Genomic DNA, 15551 nt, shown 5'->3' with positions numbered 1-15551 from the left:
CAAGGACATGATCTTGTAAGCAGAAAAGTACTTTACAAATAACCACAGATTTGGGGTTGGAACCTAAGAAGTCATCTAGTCCAGTCCCTCATTTTACAGATAAGGTAACTGGCCCAAGGTCACACAGTTATGGCTTCTCGACTGTGGTAATTAAACTTTGGTCTTCCTAGAACAGTGACTTAAGGTTTTACAACACCTCAGTGAAGTTAAGTGCTATTAGAACAGAATTTGCACCCAAATCTTCCTATAAGAATAATTGCTAGCATTTGCTTCAAAGTTTACAAAACGATTTTACACTTGATTCTCAAAATAATACTGGGGGGTAGTTGCTATTATCGCCCCATTTTACATATGCACAAACTGAGATACAGAGGTTTAAGGAGAGAGGGAGGAAGGCAAAAAGGAAGGAAGGAGGGAAAAAAGAAGGAAGGAAGGAAGGAAGGAAGGAAGGAAGGAAGGAAGGGAGGAAGGAAGGAAAGAAGGGAGGAAAGAAGGAAGGAAGGAAGGAAGGAAGGAAGGAAGGAAGGAAGGAAGGAAGGAAGGAAGGAAGGAGAGAAAGAAACAAAGAAAGAAAAGGAAAGTAGGAGATTATAGCTAATGTAGGTGTGATAGCCTAGGAGAGAAATGAGGACTGGAGATATTAAAGGTCACAGTATGACTGATGAGCTCAGTTTGGTATTGAAAAGAAGAGGGAGAGATGGAATACTAAAACACTGTGATCAGATAAAGGAATTTCAGAATTCATGAATATGGAAGTACATTTGATAGTGAGGTTAAAGGTATGATCAATTTGTACATGGCAATGATGGGATGGAGGAGTAGATCATGAAAAATGAATAAATGGAGGAATTGAGAGATTATTGTATTTGAGAGAATATCAGTATGTATGTTGAAGTCCCTGATAGTTCCTTGAAGTCAGAGATTGTTTTGTTTTGGTTTTTTTGAAGGCAAAGATTGTTTAAAAAAAAAAAAAAAATTCCCTGTGCCTAACACACTGCCAATCACATATTATTTATTTAATAAAACTGATTAAATTTCTTCAACTTAAAGAGGAAGAAACAAAAGCCCCTAGTAGAATCACTTACCAAAGATCACACAAGAAGTTAATGGTAGAACTGGGATTAAAATTTAGATCTCCTGATTAGTATTTTATTACTCTTGCTACTGTATAATCAATCTTGCCTAAAAAAAGTTGAAGTTAGATGTAAATCATACCCAGAAATGTAATTAAATCCACACAAAAGGCCTATAAAACAGCTGGTTTGTGGACATTATTATCTTCCAGAAGAAATAAGCCAGGGTAAAATGGGCAAGAGTAACTTGTCTGAGGAGGGGGGAGAATCTGAAGGGAGGAGGAAGAATGATTGGAAAAGAGAGCATTACAACAGAGATTTCAAACTTTGTATTTGGCAAATTTTTAATCCTATCTCTTTGACATACTATATGTTTGTAGACTAGTGATAAAGTGGACTACTTATTACTACTCCATTAATTCTTCTGTTTTCCAAGTTAAACATCCATAGTTCCTTCAACCAGTACATGTGTGAACTACAAGCATACAATTTGAGGTGCCAAAGAATAGGCTCCAGAGTGATGAGGGATTTGCTTTTTTGACTGCAAAACCATATTCTTCTCTTATTTCTTGGAATATGATTGGCTGACATTTTTGATTTGTATGATACATAAACGTGAAAGGTATACATTAGCTTCTTAAAACCTTCAACCATCTAATTTAATCCCCTTCACTACTTTACCTTTATAAGGAATAGCTATTAGCACCTACTTGTCTCACTCAGAGAGAAAAGACAAGAATGAACAAGACTCTAGGAAGATATAAATGTATTTTATCTTCATATCTCTTTTTAAAAAGTACCCTAAAGGAAGTTTCAATTTCTCCAGCAATATTTCTGAAACTATGGTTCATACATAACTCCTGTTTCAGAGAGAGGAGAGAGTTATTATAGAAAGAAAGGGTCATAGGGTTTTCAAATCACTTCCATACATGTTCTGAGTACCAGAGCTACCTCGAGCTGAAGTTTTTTTAAAATGTGAGACAGAAAAGGTCAAGAAAAGGCACATTCTACCTAACTGGGAAGGAAAGAAATGTGTTAAAAAAATAAAACAAGTTTCCTGCTTGCTTATCTCCATTTCATAATCTGCACACAGTTCATTTTGAGACAAAAGGTGGTTGAATCTCACTACTGTCACCATTGCCTTGACTCAACCTAAGTCCCTGAGTTCTTTGAAGCATTTACTCAGCAAGTTTCTGGGAAGGAAATATTTGTTAGGCATAGAGAGAAATGTGTGATAAGTTGCTACACAAATTCACATAATTACATTTTTATACCTCTACAGCACAAAAGTACAATTTTGCAATAGGTTGATTCTTATTATAAAGATTCCACAATATAAGTCTTTGCTTCAAGATCTGGAAAAGTCCAATGCATCTTCCAGTTACCACCTACACAAACTCTTGGTTCACTTTTCTGAATTACTTTTTTTTCCTCATTTCTTTTTAATATTTGCAATGTTGATGATAATGATGATGATGACAACTAATATAATCCTTTAAAGTTTGCAAAGTGCTTAATATATATTGTTTCATTTGAGCCTCAGAACATCCTGGTAGCCAAGTATTATAGTCAAATAATGAAATGGAAGCTGAAAGAGGATAAATCACTTAGCAAAGTCACAGAGCCAGTAAGTATCCATGGCAGGATTGAACTCTGTTTTTCATTAAGTATATGAATAGTGCAATGAATAGAGCACTGGACCTGAAGTCAGGAGAGATGAGTTCAAATCTGGCTTGAGACACTGACTTTCTGTGTGACTCTGGACAAGACACTTAACTGCTGTTTGACTCAGTTTCTTCAACTGTAAAGTGGAGATAATGATAGTGCATAAGGGTCAGTTAAAGGAACTTGGGTTGTTTAGACTGAAAAAGTTATGGAAAGGGGGTTTATCCTTGTTTTGCTTGTCCCAGCAGAAGACAGAACTAGGAACTCTAGTGGCTTCTCACAATTGTTGTCAACCTCAGAAATGCAACGCACTTGGCATTGCGTTTAGCACATTAGTAGGTGCTTAATTAAAGCTTGTTTCCCTCCTGACTCCAAATCCAGGTCTGTCCACCATGTCATTTAGCTGTCTTGGTAGCTCTTATTATAAAAGATGGCTCTCTTGCTGAGTCAGGGAGAATATATTTTGAAATGAAAGCAATGTAAAAACAAAAAAATCAATGCAATTTTTAAAAAAATTGTGATTTTTCAAAAAAGCATCACAACCTGGTATGCTGATCCATACCTATATTTCCATCTGTCAGTAAACAACTATTATGTGGCAGGTACTGTGCTGAATCCTGGGGATACAAAGAAAAGCAAAGATAGTTCCTGCCCTTGAAGAGTGAAAAATCTAATAGGAGAGATAACAAGCAAACAAATAAGTACAAATGAGCTGTACACAAAAGAACTTAGAAATAATCTACAAAGCAAAGGCACAAGAGATTGTAATTAAGACTAGGAAAGGCTTCATAGAGGAGAATTTTTAACTGGGACTTGAGGGAGCCCAGGAAGCCAAGAGGTGGAGAGAGAAGGGGGGGCCTTCCAGACCTGAAGAAAAAACCCAAAGCTGAGAGTTTGAATGGCTTATTTGAGAAACAATCAGATGGCCAGTGTTACTGGATCAAAGAGCATATGGTGTTATATAAGGTATAAAAAGATTGGGAAAATATATGGTAAGATAGGTTATGAAGAGCTTTGAATACCAAACAGAATTTTGTACTTAATCTTGGAAGTGAAAAGGAGCCACTAGAGTTTATTGACTAGGAGAGTGATAGAGTCAGTTATACTTTACATGGAATAGAAGTTTATTACTTTGTAACTTGGACACATTGTTCCTAGTTCTATCTTCTGCTGGGACAAGCAAAACAAGGATAAACCCCCTTTCCATAACTTTTGCAGGCCAAACAACTCAAGTTCCTTCAACTGACCCTTATGCAGCATCCAGGGGTCCTCAAACTAGGCCCTCGGGCCAGATGCGGCAGCTGAGGACAATTATCCCCCTCACCCAGTGCTATGAAGTTTCTTTATTTAAGGGCCCACAAAACAAAGTTTTTGTTTTTACTATAGTCCGGCCCTCCAACAGTCTGAGGGACAGTGAACTGGCCCCGTCTAGACCCTTACAATCCTGGACTCTTCACCTGCTCAAGATCCTTCCTAAAACAGGGCAATCAGAACTGAGCACAAAGTTTAAGATGTAGTCTGAGCAGGACAATTTACAATAGAACTAATATCCTCCCTTTATTTGGACAATCTGCTTCTATTAACATAGCTAAGAGTTTATAATCTCTTTCTGGCTTCTATGCCCCTCTCTTGACCATTCTTTCATTCATTCTCCTTTTAAATTTGCTTTTAACTTTCAGGATTTTCCCACCATGTCTCAGCCTTATTCCAGCCACTAGGACCTTTTCACAAAATACCTATCCCCTCCCATGGCACCCAAGAACATCCCTCCAACTTGCTATCCTTTTTTCTTTCAATGGTGTGTTCCTCTTGGAGTTACTGTTTTGGGGAGGGACCATAAGTGCCCAATTTTCATATCCCTCCTACCTCTATTTTTGTCTCTCTAGACCAAAGTTTCTTAAACTGTCAGTCAGTTAAGACATTTCATATGGGGTTACAAAACACAATTTAAGAAGCTGTGTCTAGATCATATCTCTACATGGGCACTTTCTCTCCCCAACTCTCTTTTTTCAACTTCTGTTTGAGGGTCGTCTTCTCTCAAATAAAATATAAACTCCTGAGGGCAGGGATTGTCTGCTTTTGCTTGTATTTTTATCTCCAGCACTTAGCATAGTGCCTGATATATAATAGTTGCTTAATAAATGCTTATTGCCTGCCTATTTGCTCGTCTGCCTTGAGTTTGGAATTCACACACAAAAAAATTATTTCCCCAAATTATAAAGTAAATAATGTAACTTGTTTATATCTATTGAGTTACCCCTAAACTATCTCCAATAGAAGGATTTATTCTGTTATAACAATCTGATCACTGCATTTTGAAATAGATGGTATAATCGTTGAGCACCTAAGAAAACTTCCCTTTTCCTTTTGATGCCCTTACCTAAGAAATAAGCTGCCTCCCTCAAAATTAATGATTTTTCTGATAAGGACCTTGTAAATACATTGAAGGCTAAAGAAAGTTAAGTTTTCTTGTCTCTTAATTGGCATTAGAACATTGCTCTACTTTTCTTGCTTGGACTTTACACAGAATTTCTACTATAGATAAGCATATAGCTTCTTATTTTATGCTATTTGACATCAGTATTCAGGGGATTCTCAGGAAGATAGACTTCCACAGTTGTACATCTCATGGAATTATACATTTTCCCCAATATACAATACTGAGATATATTATTTGAATAGAACTATAAAAATTACATTTTGTTCTGTTTCATCAAATATTTTAAAAGATAAAACTTGGGGCAACAACAGCCCTGGAATCAGAATGATGAGTTCAAATTTGGCCTCAGATACTTGATAATTACTAGCTGTGTGGCCTTGGGCAGGTCACTTAATTACAACTGCTCACACAATAACCACCAAAAAAAAAAAAAAAAAGACAAAGTTGTTACCCTCTAGATCACTCACTTATGGAACTGGAAAGATAATGTTTTGCTGTGTAAAAAGTTCAAAAACCTAATTCTCTAATATATTTTCATCAAGGATACCCTTGATATTGATTTCTCCTACTTCTATAAATATTAGATTATTTAAAAATGTCTTCTCAGTTGTAAATTTCTGATAGAAGAAATGTTTGTAACTTTTTCATTCTTATGAATTGTTTCTTCTTTGAGATCAATTGAAAATTTTTTGTGTATATCTTTAAAATTATATCAAACCAGGACATATTCCTCATATCTGTATCTAGTCAAGTAAAACTATTCTTTCTAACATTCTTTTGTTTTCTTTTTTAACTTATCAATAATATTTTATTTTTCCAATTGCATGTAAAGATAGTTTTCAATATTTCGAGTTTTGAGTTCCAAATTTTTTTCTCCTTCCCATGTTATTTTCCCTTTTTCCTCATTACTTTCCCCATTCCCAAGATAAAAGAAATCTGATATAGGTTACACATGTACAATCATTTTAAACAGATTTCCATATTAGTCATGTTGTGAAAGAAAAATCAGAACAAAAGAGAAAAACCATGAGAAAGGAAAAGCAAACAAATTTTTAAAAACCTGAAAATAGTGTGCTTTGATCTACAGTCAGTCTTCTTAGTTTTCTCTCTACATACAGATAGCATTTTCCATCCCAAGTCTATTGAAATTCTGATATTTTTTTTAAGGAATTTAATAAATCCTTTTTAGTTAAGTGATAGACATTCCCTCATACCGTGCACTTAGTATTGAGATAACAGAATTCAAATGTAACAATTACATTATTCTCATCAAGAAAAATAAAAATAAAATTATAGAAGATATATTCCACTATCAAGTCTACTGCTAGTCTCCTAATTCCATTTACATTTTAAATGTTCTCAGAGTAAACTGGTTTGCAAGATGACCAAACCTGCTACATTTTTATCATTGCCTTTAAGCAACAATGAAACCAACTCTGAGAACACTTTTATTTGCCTCCTTTTCTAGCTGTCCTTCAATTTAGCAGATTAACAATATCTACATTTTTTATTTCATTCAAGATCTTCAACATATTGTGGTCTAGGTCTTTCATTAATTTGTCAATTCACTGCTCATTTGACAAAGACCATACTAGGATTATCCTCAGCTGGTTAATTTTAAATTAAATTAAATAATATAAATCCATGCTAGTTTTTAAACTGCATTATTCTTAGGGTCCACCTTCTTTTTCTCCCATTCTACTACCATTGCCAAAGAAGTATAAAGGGTCTAATGACTAAGAATTCTCATATTTTTGTTCATTTCATGAACCAGTCACTGTCTTTAAATAGCTTCCTAGAAGTGAAGTCATTAAATTGTCGAGTTTGTCATTTCTTTTAAGTTTAGCACTGCATGAGAGTTCCAAAATCAAAATTAAAATAATTTTGTTGTTCCATAACCTTTTCATCACAGCATATCAAATTATACCCTAACAGCCAATATGGAAATTACTCTTTCAGTTTCATAGTACAATCAAACAATAACAAGAAGAAACAAGGGAGGAAAATTCCCTTAAAAATATGATCTAGATAAGATAACTAATAATGTTTATCTTCCTCTGGGCTATTGTGATGATTAAAAAGATAATGTTCACAAAGGACTTTGAAGGAGCAAAAGCATTGGGTACTTAAAAACATTGACATTCTTACTGATGAGCTTTGGTCCTGGCAGCTGTCTATTGTGTTGCACTTATAGTCAACTTTTGATTATTTTAGGAAAAGAAGGGAAGTGTAATACTTGGGTGCAGAAAATACTTCTGGACAGTAACTCAATAAATTCAAGAAGCATTTATTAAGGATCTATTATCCATATGGCATTATTCTGAGCATTGTGGATACTCTAATACTCTAATGGCTTTATGATCTCATTGGGGTGGGTATTCTTTCTTTTTTTTTTTTTTTTAAATAATAGCTTTTTATTTTCAAAATCTATACAAAGATAGTTTTCAACATTCACCTTTGCAAAACATTGTTTTCCAAATTTTTTCTCCCTCCCTTCTTCCCACCTCTCACTTAGACAGTAATCCAATACATATCAAACATGTACAATTCTTCTATACATATTTGATGGGTATTCTTTCAAATAAATCATAATCTAATCATGTCTATTCTTCCTCTAGAACTTTTATCTATGTCTTCCCATATGTTTAGCACAGGTTATCTTCCCAACATACCAGTGTATTTCTCATATTTTCTTATCACTATGTGGATATCAGTAGAACATGTGTGTTATCCTTACTCTTGTCATATGACTTAATCTCCCTTTTTTGTCGTACATTTACTTGATAACATTCTTTTCATTGCTTCACCTACATAATTTCTTTTTTATAATGTGCTTCAGCCTGTTCATAGCACAAAAGCCTCTCCATCTTTTGCAGCCATATCATTCTAAGTGAATCCAATTTCATCTGACTGTGAAAGCTAAGCAGAACAGATCTGGTTGATACTAGGATGGTAGATCATCTAGAAATGCTATATACTACCTAGAGGCTTAAAAAAAAAAATCTTCTCCAGACTTATGTGAATAGTTGTAGAAAAAGGAGAATCAGTAAAACAATATGCACAATAACATCACCAAAAAAAGGAATTATTTTAAAACTATACAGACCAAGCTTGACATTAGATAGGAGTTGAGAAAATACACCTCCCTCCTTTCCTTGTAGAGGTGAAAGACAATGAGTGTGGAACACTGCATATACTGTCACATTTGTTTGACTGTTGGCTGGTTTTGATGGTGTTTTATTTTCTCTTTCTTTTTTAATCTTTATTACAATGGATAGCTTTGTAGGGAAAGAGAGAAAGTATATATTTAAATACGGATGTGATTTAAAAAAAAAAAAAAGCACCAACCAAAATAAAAATTTATAAAGAAAATTTAAAAAACATTTCCATAAAGCCCTAATTTAGTTGCCCATTATGGTATGGAGGTAATTCTAGATTCTCCAAAACTATTCCAAGATTCAAAGGCAATCCAAAAATCTTCAGAAGAAGACCGTGTCTGCTTTACAAAGAATAAAAACTAAATACAGAGAGGCTTTTTACAAGGACTTTGGCTATCCATTGTTCAATTGTTTGACCATAGCAAATCCATGTATTTCCATAAAGAAATATGCTAAGTAACCTTCAGTTCAGTGTAACCTGCTTTTGATGGACTGGCAGAAAAGGGAATAGAAAATAGTAAGAATCACAGAGTTTTTAGTTCATATATAGATACTACTACTCTAAATATGAGATCTGAGTCCAATGACCAATAAATTGGAGGAACTGAAGCACACCAATTTTTACACTTTCACCAAAAGATAAAAGAAAGTTGTAGCTAAATGGAAAGTTTGTTCACAAGTTCTCCTTATGGATAAAAAAGCAAGGAGGAAAATGAGAGAGTGGGGAGACAGAGACAGATAGAGAATTTATGGAATTAGTCTTATCACACATCCAAAAACCACAAGCACTTTTCATTGAACATTAGTTCATCTTGCCTTTCAGTATTTACAAAAAAAAAAAAAAAAAAAAGACTATCATGAAAATAATTTCTTCTAATAGACCAACTTCTCTTCTAGAAGATGAAGAAGTGAAGTTCTCCAAAATTTTTGATAATATCCTGCAAATTAAATTAATTTATTCACTGATAATTAGTCACTTCAGAATAAAAATGGGTGAAAAATATTTTGAAAAATATTGGTTCAGGAATAAGAAATGGGAAACCAAAGGCATGAGCGATTACACAGAAATATCAGGCCTATACATCATGTATATTTCCATTACAAAAAAATAAGGAGGCACTGGACATGATAAATATCAAATAATGTAATTAAAATGAATTTAGTAAATATTAAGAGAAAATGAATGACTCATTACTTATGTGGAAGTCATTACTGAATTAGCTATCTTGTACAGTCAGACTATCAACTTGTTAGAATGAAGATCAAAATTAATACAAAACTAGAGGAATAAAAATGGGAAACAGTAACGGCAAGCAATTAAAACAATTCCAACCTGACATATTTGAACAAGTTATTGACATTGAAGAGTGGGAAATCAATGAAGAAAAGGACTTTGCTCCTGATTAAAACAATTTCATAAAGAAGTTTAACCAATGTAAATCAATAACCATAACAAGGAACTTAGAAACTGACTCAGCCAGGAAACATGATCTTCATGCCAAGAAGAAAGATATGACACCAAAGGGTAATATCAGTTTAAAATACAAACTCCTTTGTAAAAACTTGTGATAAAGGCTAGTAGAAGGTTATAAGAAGTATTGCCTTGTACAAGAGAGAAATGAAAACTTGATAATAAATCCAACTAAGCTGAATCATCCTAAAATCAATTAAGGATAAGAATAGAAAGAAAATGACAAACATTAAAAAAGGAAAAGATGGTAAAGAGTTTTATAACAAACTTTTCACAGTCAAGGACAGTGGAACCATTACATTTATATTCCAACATATTCCTTGTTGTAGTTCTTGTGGAAGTAGAAATAGCACTGAAGAAAAAATGGGAAAAGCATCTTGTCTGTAAGTCAACTATATATTCAACATTAAAATATATAATGAATACTTCTTACAAACTGCAAATAGAATCTTTTATCTCTAATGAGTCAATATCAAGTATAAAGATTACATTAGTTATAAGCTAGGTTCAAGAAATTTTTGTTATCTTTGATTTATTCTTTTGATGTTTTTTAATACCTTTTTTTTGCAAGTCTCTCTTGTAATCTCTGTCCTTTAGAACAAAAATTGTCTTGTTTTTCATCTCTCAATCTCCTCTAGTTACCATAGTGTTTTGCACATTGTAGGCACTTATTAAATGTTTCTTGATTCCTTAATTGACCTTCACTTTCCTTATTAATAATATGCTGAGGTGAATTTTTCTACATCAAAACAAAAAGAAAGAAAGAAAGAAAGAAAGAAAGAAAGAAAGAAAGAAAGAAAGAAAGAAAGAAAGAAAGAGAAAGAAAGAAGGAAGGAAGGAAGGAAGGAAAGAAAGAAAGAGAAAGAAAGAAAAAGAAAGAAAGAAAGAAAGAAAGAAAGAAAGAAAGAAAGAAAGAAAAAGAAAGAAAGAAAGAGAAAGAAAGAAAGAAAGAAAGAAAAAGAAAGAAAGAGAAAGGAAGGAAGGAAGGAAGGTGGGAGGGAACAAAGGAGGGAAGGAAGGAGGGAGGGAGGGAAGGAAGGAGGGAAGGAACACACAAATGAATAAAGAAATGAAGAAAAGTAAAGTCAGGCCTAAACTGTTAGTGGATATTAATCTGGGTCATGTCGGAAATGTAGGAGAAGTGATTCTAGATCACACAAATACAATCTCTCTCTCTCTCTCTCTCTCTCTCTCTCGTTCTCTCTCTCTCTCTCTCTCTCTTCTTCTTCTTCTTCTTCTTCTTTTCCTCCTTCCCCTAAGTCTCTCTCTGACTGCCTGTCTATCCCTGTCTCTCTGTGTTTCTGTGTTTCTCTATCTCCTCCCTGTTTCTTTGTCTCTGTCTCTGTCTCTCTCCTTTCCTACCTCTTCTCCATCTGTCTCTCTCTTCCTCTCTCTGTCTCTCTGTCTGTCTGTCTCTCTGTGTCTCTCTGTCTTTCTGATTCTTTGTCTCTCTGTCTCTCACTCACTCCTGCTCTCGTTTTCACTTTTACTCTTTTTTGCTGGAGCCAACTCGTTCAGGCAAGCAAGGCAATTCTTAAATTTTTTGTTACATTTGTACCTCCGGAATTGGCAAACAATGCAAATCAAGGCTTGATTTATTGTTTTGTTGATTTCTAGACTTAAGAAAGTGAAGGAGAAAAATGTTAATAATACAAATTAAACTTAAAACTTTAAAGAGTGTCTTTTTTTCCCCTAGAATATCTGTTGTTAAACATTTACCAACACACTCCTGAATTCAGTTCCCCCTGTTTTGCCATATGAGTACAGCAGCCACTCATTCACAAGAGTAGCCCTACTACCAATCCCCTCAGGAGTTTGTTTCATTTTTTTGTTCTAGGCCTGCTTATTCCTCCTTAGGTAGCCTGATGGCCCCCTGCCCCTGAAGCTCACCTTATTGATGTCTACTTAATATAGACATCCAATTTATATTAGCATTATTGAAGTCGAGACCTCTCAAATAGCCTCAGACTCACCAGCCTCAGCATCCCCAGTGTCAGGGCTTATAAGCATGCACTATCATGCCTGGCCACACAAATGCAATCTCAAGTAAAACAGAATTGGTAGTATTATCTAGTTCATTCCATTTAACAATACATTCAAATGCTCCTCACTGAAAACACTCAAATGAATTGTTCTGCTCATTTTGGTTTAGGTTACTAACAGCCTCTCAGGACATTAAGTTCTATGTGGAAGACTTGATAAAAATGAAATTCAACTGATTGGTTTATTAAGTGGCTCTTGTAATAGTGAGTTTTGCTAAGTCACAGATAGAAAGAGAACAGGAAAAGATTCAGTCGGTCTCTCTGTTCTCATTATTCCTGCTGCTCTTGCTTTTTCTTTGAATGACTTGACTAAATTGCCCCTAGGAGATTAGTGAGAAATGGTCTGCCTGAGTACCAATTTTACCCATTTCTGGTAGTAGAATACACATGGCTATAACTTTCCCATTATACCTGATCACTCTAGTCATTCAAGAAACATTTATTATGTACATAAGATGTCCTAAGCTAAGCACTGGAAATAAAGAGAAAGACTAAAACAGTCTCTGCCTTCAAGGAGCTCACATTCCCAATATATATACTGACAAAATGAGCATGAGAGATCACGTTCTGAAAAGAGAGACCATGTGTTTATGTGTATGTGCATGCACGTGCACAGATATGTATTTATATATGTATGTCCTTTGGCTCAAAGAGGCAATCATATGAGACTCTCTCTCCTCATTGGGAGGAGAATCAATATCTTTCCCCTTTGTGCACAAGGAGAGGGCAAACATGATAGAGATGGAGAAAAGAGAGATTATGTCCTTTTGGCTTCTAGAATTAAGAGAGAAGGAAACCTTCCAACCTCTCTTCAGGTCTCTGAAGAGAAAGAATGAGAAGCTGACATAAAGAAGAATTAACAATTTCTATCATATTCCTATCCTCAGTTTGTTATACTAGAGACATCATGGAATTGCTCCTTTGGGACTCTCTCAAATGATTGAGCTAAGTTATATTCCTCCCAATGGGAGAGCTCATTTATTCCATATATTACTACATAGATATTAACTTATGTACATTTTCTTTTCTGTTCTGCTATCAACTTGAATAGATGGGTTTATTTTCTACTTGCAATATGTTCATTATAGAACTGAAATCTGGTGGGAAGGGAGTCAACTTTCGTTATATAGCTTGGGACATCTCTTTTCCAGACTAACAATACTTAGCATGTAGATTTAATTCTAGGTTAATACCCCATCTCTCTGAGGAGAGCCAAATTGAGCCCAGCCCCTTACTTTCACTCTTGATGGAAATCAAAGTCTTCCTTAGAGAAGGGTGAGGGGAGAAATTGTTAGAAATATCTATTCTTGTTTCCTTGTGAGCCACAGATCCATGGGAGCATACATAACTTACAAAGGCAAAAACAAAACAAAACAAAACACCCTACATAGCATCCTGGCCATATAAATAACTATGTACATTCAAAATACACATGGACTAGATTGAAGTTAATCTCAAAGGGAAGAGAATAGCAAATGGGGTGATTAAGATTCTTATATTAGGTAGTGAGATTTGAGTTCAACCATGAAGAAAACAAGGGAAGCTAAACTATGGAGGTAAGAAAGGAGAACCTTCTACAAATGGGCAATAGCCAGTGTAAATATCCTAACTCAAGAAACAAGTATCACCTCTAAGGACCTGCAAATAGTGTGATGAAACTGAGCCACAGAGTACATGGATAGATGTAAAGTATAATACTAGAATGGCAGAAAGGGGCCAGGCTGTCAAAGGCTTTAAAAGCCAACTATAACACTTGATATTTCACCCTATAATTAATGGGAAGCAGTTGGAGTTCATTGAACAGAAAGATGAATACTCAGATCTGTGATTTAGGAAAATAATATTTCTGGTTGAATAAAGGTTGGATTGGAGTGGAGACATTCTTGAGACAAGAAGACCAATTTGAAAACTATTACAATAGGCTAGGTGAAAAATAATGCTAGTCTGTTCTAAAGTATTCATTATATGAGTGAAATGAAAGGGATATATACAAGTGCTGTTGTGAAGGTAGAAACAAAAAGTTTTGATTGACCTTAGATTGAGTATCTGTGGTAAATTCTATTAAGGAGTTAAGGATGACACTGAGATTACAAACCTGGGTGACTGAGAGAATAACTGTATCCTTCATTGTACTAGGAAAGAAAGGAAGAGGAGTTAGGGAAGAAAGATAATAAGTTCTATATTGGACATATTGATTTTGAGATAGCTATAGACAAGAGTCAGTAAGCTACAAACTTTGCGTCAAATCCTGGCCTCCACCTGTTTTTGTACAACTAGAGAATTAAGAATGATTCTTACATTTTTAATACAATAGTTTTATTTATAAATATTCATTTATCATTTTTTGTTTATTTATAAACATTCTTAACTCATGGAGCCATATGAAAACAGTCAGTGACCTAAATTTCACCAACAGGACATAGTTTGCCAACTCCTGCTATAATACATCCAATTAAAGATGTCCTGAAGATATTTGGTAATGATTAGAGCTCAGAAGAAAGTTTGGGACTAGATATATAGATCTGGGAACTGCCTGCATAAAAATGATAATGAAGCTGAACAGAAGACCCACAGAGACAGTAAGCAAAGAGGATCCATGACAGAGCCTTGAAGGATACCAGTGATTATTTAGCATGACCAAGATCAAGACTCACCAAAAGAGAATAATTTTGACAATGTGATGGGTCAGAGAACTAAAAGAAAGCAGCGTCATGAAAATCTAGAAAGAAAGAACATAGTGGAAGATATAGGGATCAGTTATTGGTCTTCCTTCATGTGAACAATTAGTATCATTGTTATCCCATTCTCATTTTTTTTAAGTGATATTCAGATAAAAATAATTCAAGGTTAAGTCATTATACTACTATCATTCTTTTGTAGTCAATATTATTGCACAAGTGGAAAAATAGTTGTTCTTGTTGTCATGTATATGTGTGTGCAGTTTATAACTAATAAAAATATTAGAATATAACCTCATTTTCTAAAGTCTCACTGAAAGCAACTTCGGAAAACTCCAGAAGCAGAAAGGATAAAAGTATTGGCACATAACTCATCCTATTCTCAAATCCTTTCAATATTCTTTTGCTCTGTGTTTTGAAGTTTTTTCATTCCATATAACTTGAAAATAATGCTTATTTGTGATGTGACATCTATTTTAAAAGTTGTTCTTTTTATGAATTAATAATATGTCTAAGTTACTGTGAAAAATGTGCTGGTGATTAATGGTTGATTACCCGTGCAGTTTATTGAGTTACTTAGGATATTTTGTGGTAAGTATTTGCAGTATGGTTAGCTTTCATCTGACAATTCATGAAAGATAGTGAGTTTCTAATATAGAATTCTGACCACTAAGTCATATGTTGGTAGATATTTGAAAGATATTAAGTTTTTACAGTCTTTATTGATGATCTTTCTCCACCATTTTCTTATATATTATACAGTGAACATTAAGTCTGAATTCTTTAAGGGAGTAACCAGAAGTTTCTGATGGCAGTAGCCTGATTCTAAATAGTCATAATAAGCCATATCTTTCCTACAAACAAATATCCTGAGTCCTGGATATCACCTATGGAAGGCCTTTTGATTCGCGATAAGACTCCATCTCAAGGCAATATTATTGGTTACATTCTATGAATTCAGTAGTGGGCATCTATTTTCAGCCTTTATTATTACTCTATGAAGTGGTATCTGCTTATTATTAGA

Source organism: Sarcophilus harrisii, chromosome 3 (assembly GCF_902635505.1).
Source record: "Sarcophilus harrisii chromosome 3, mSarHar1.11, whole genome shotgun sequence".
Taxonomy (NCBI): Eukaryota; Metazoa; Chordata; class Mammalia; order Dasyuromorphia; family Dasyuridae; genus Sarcophilus; species Sarcophilus harrisii.
Note: the sequence above shows the minus strand (reverse complement) of the source record.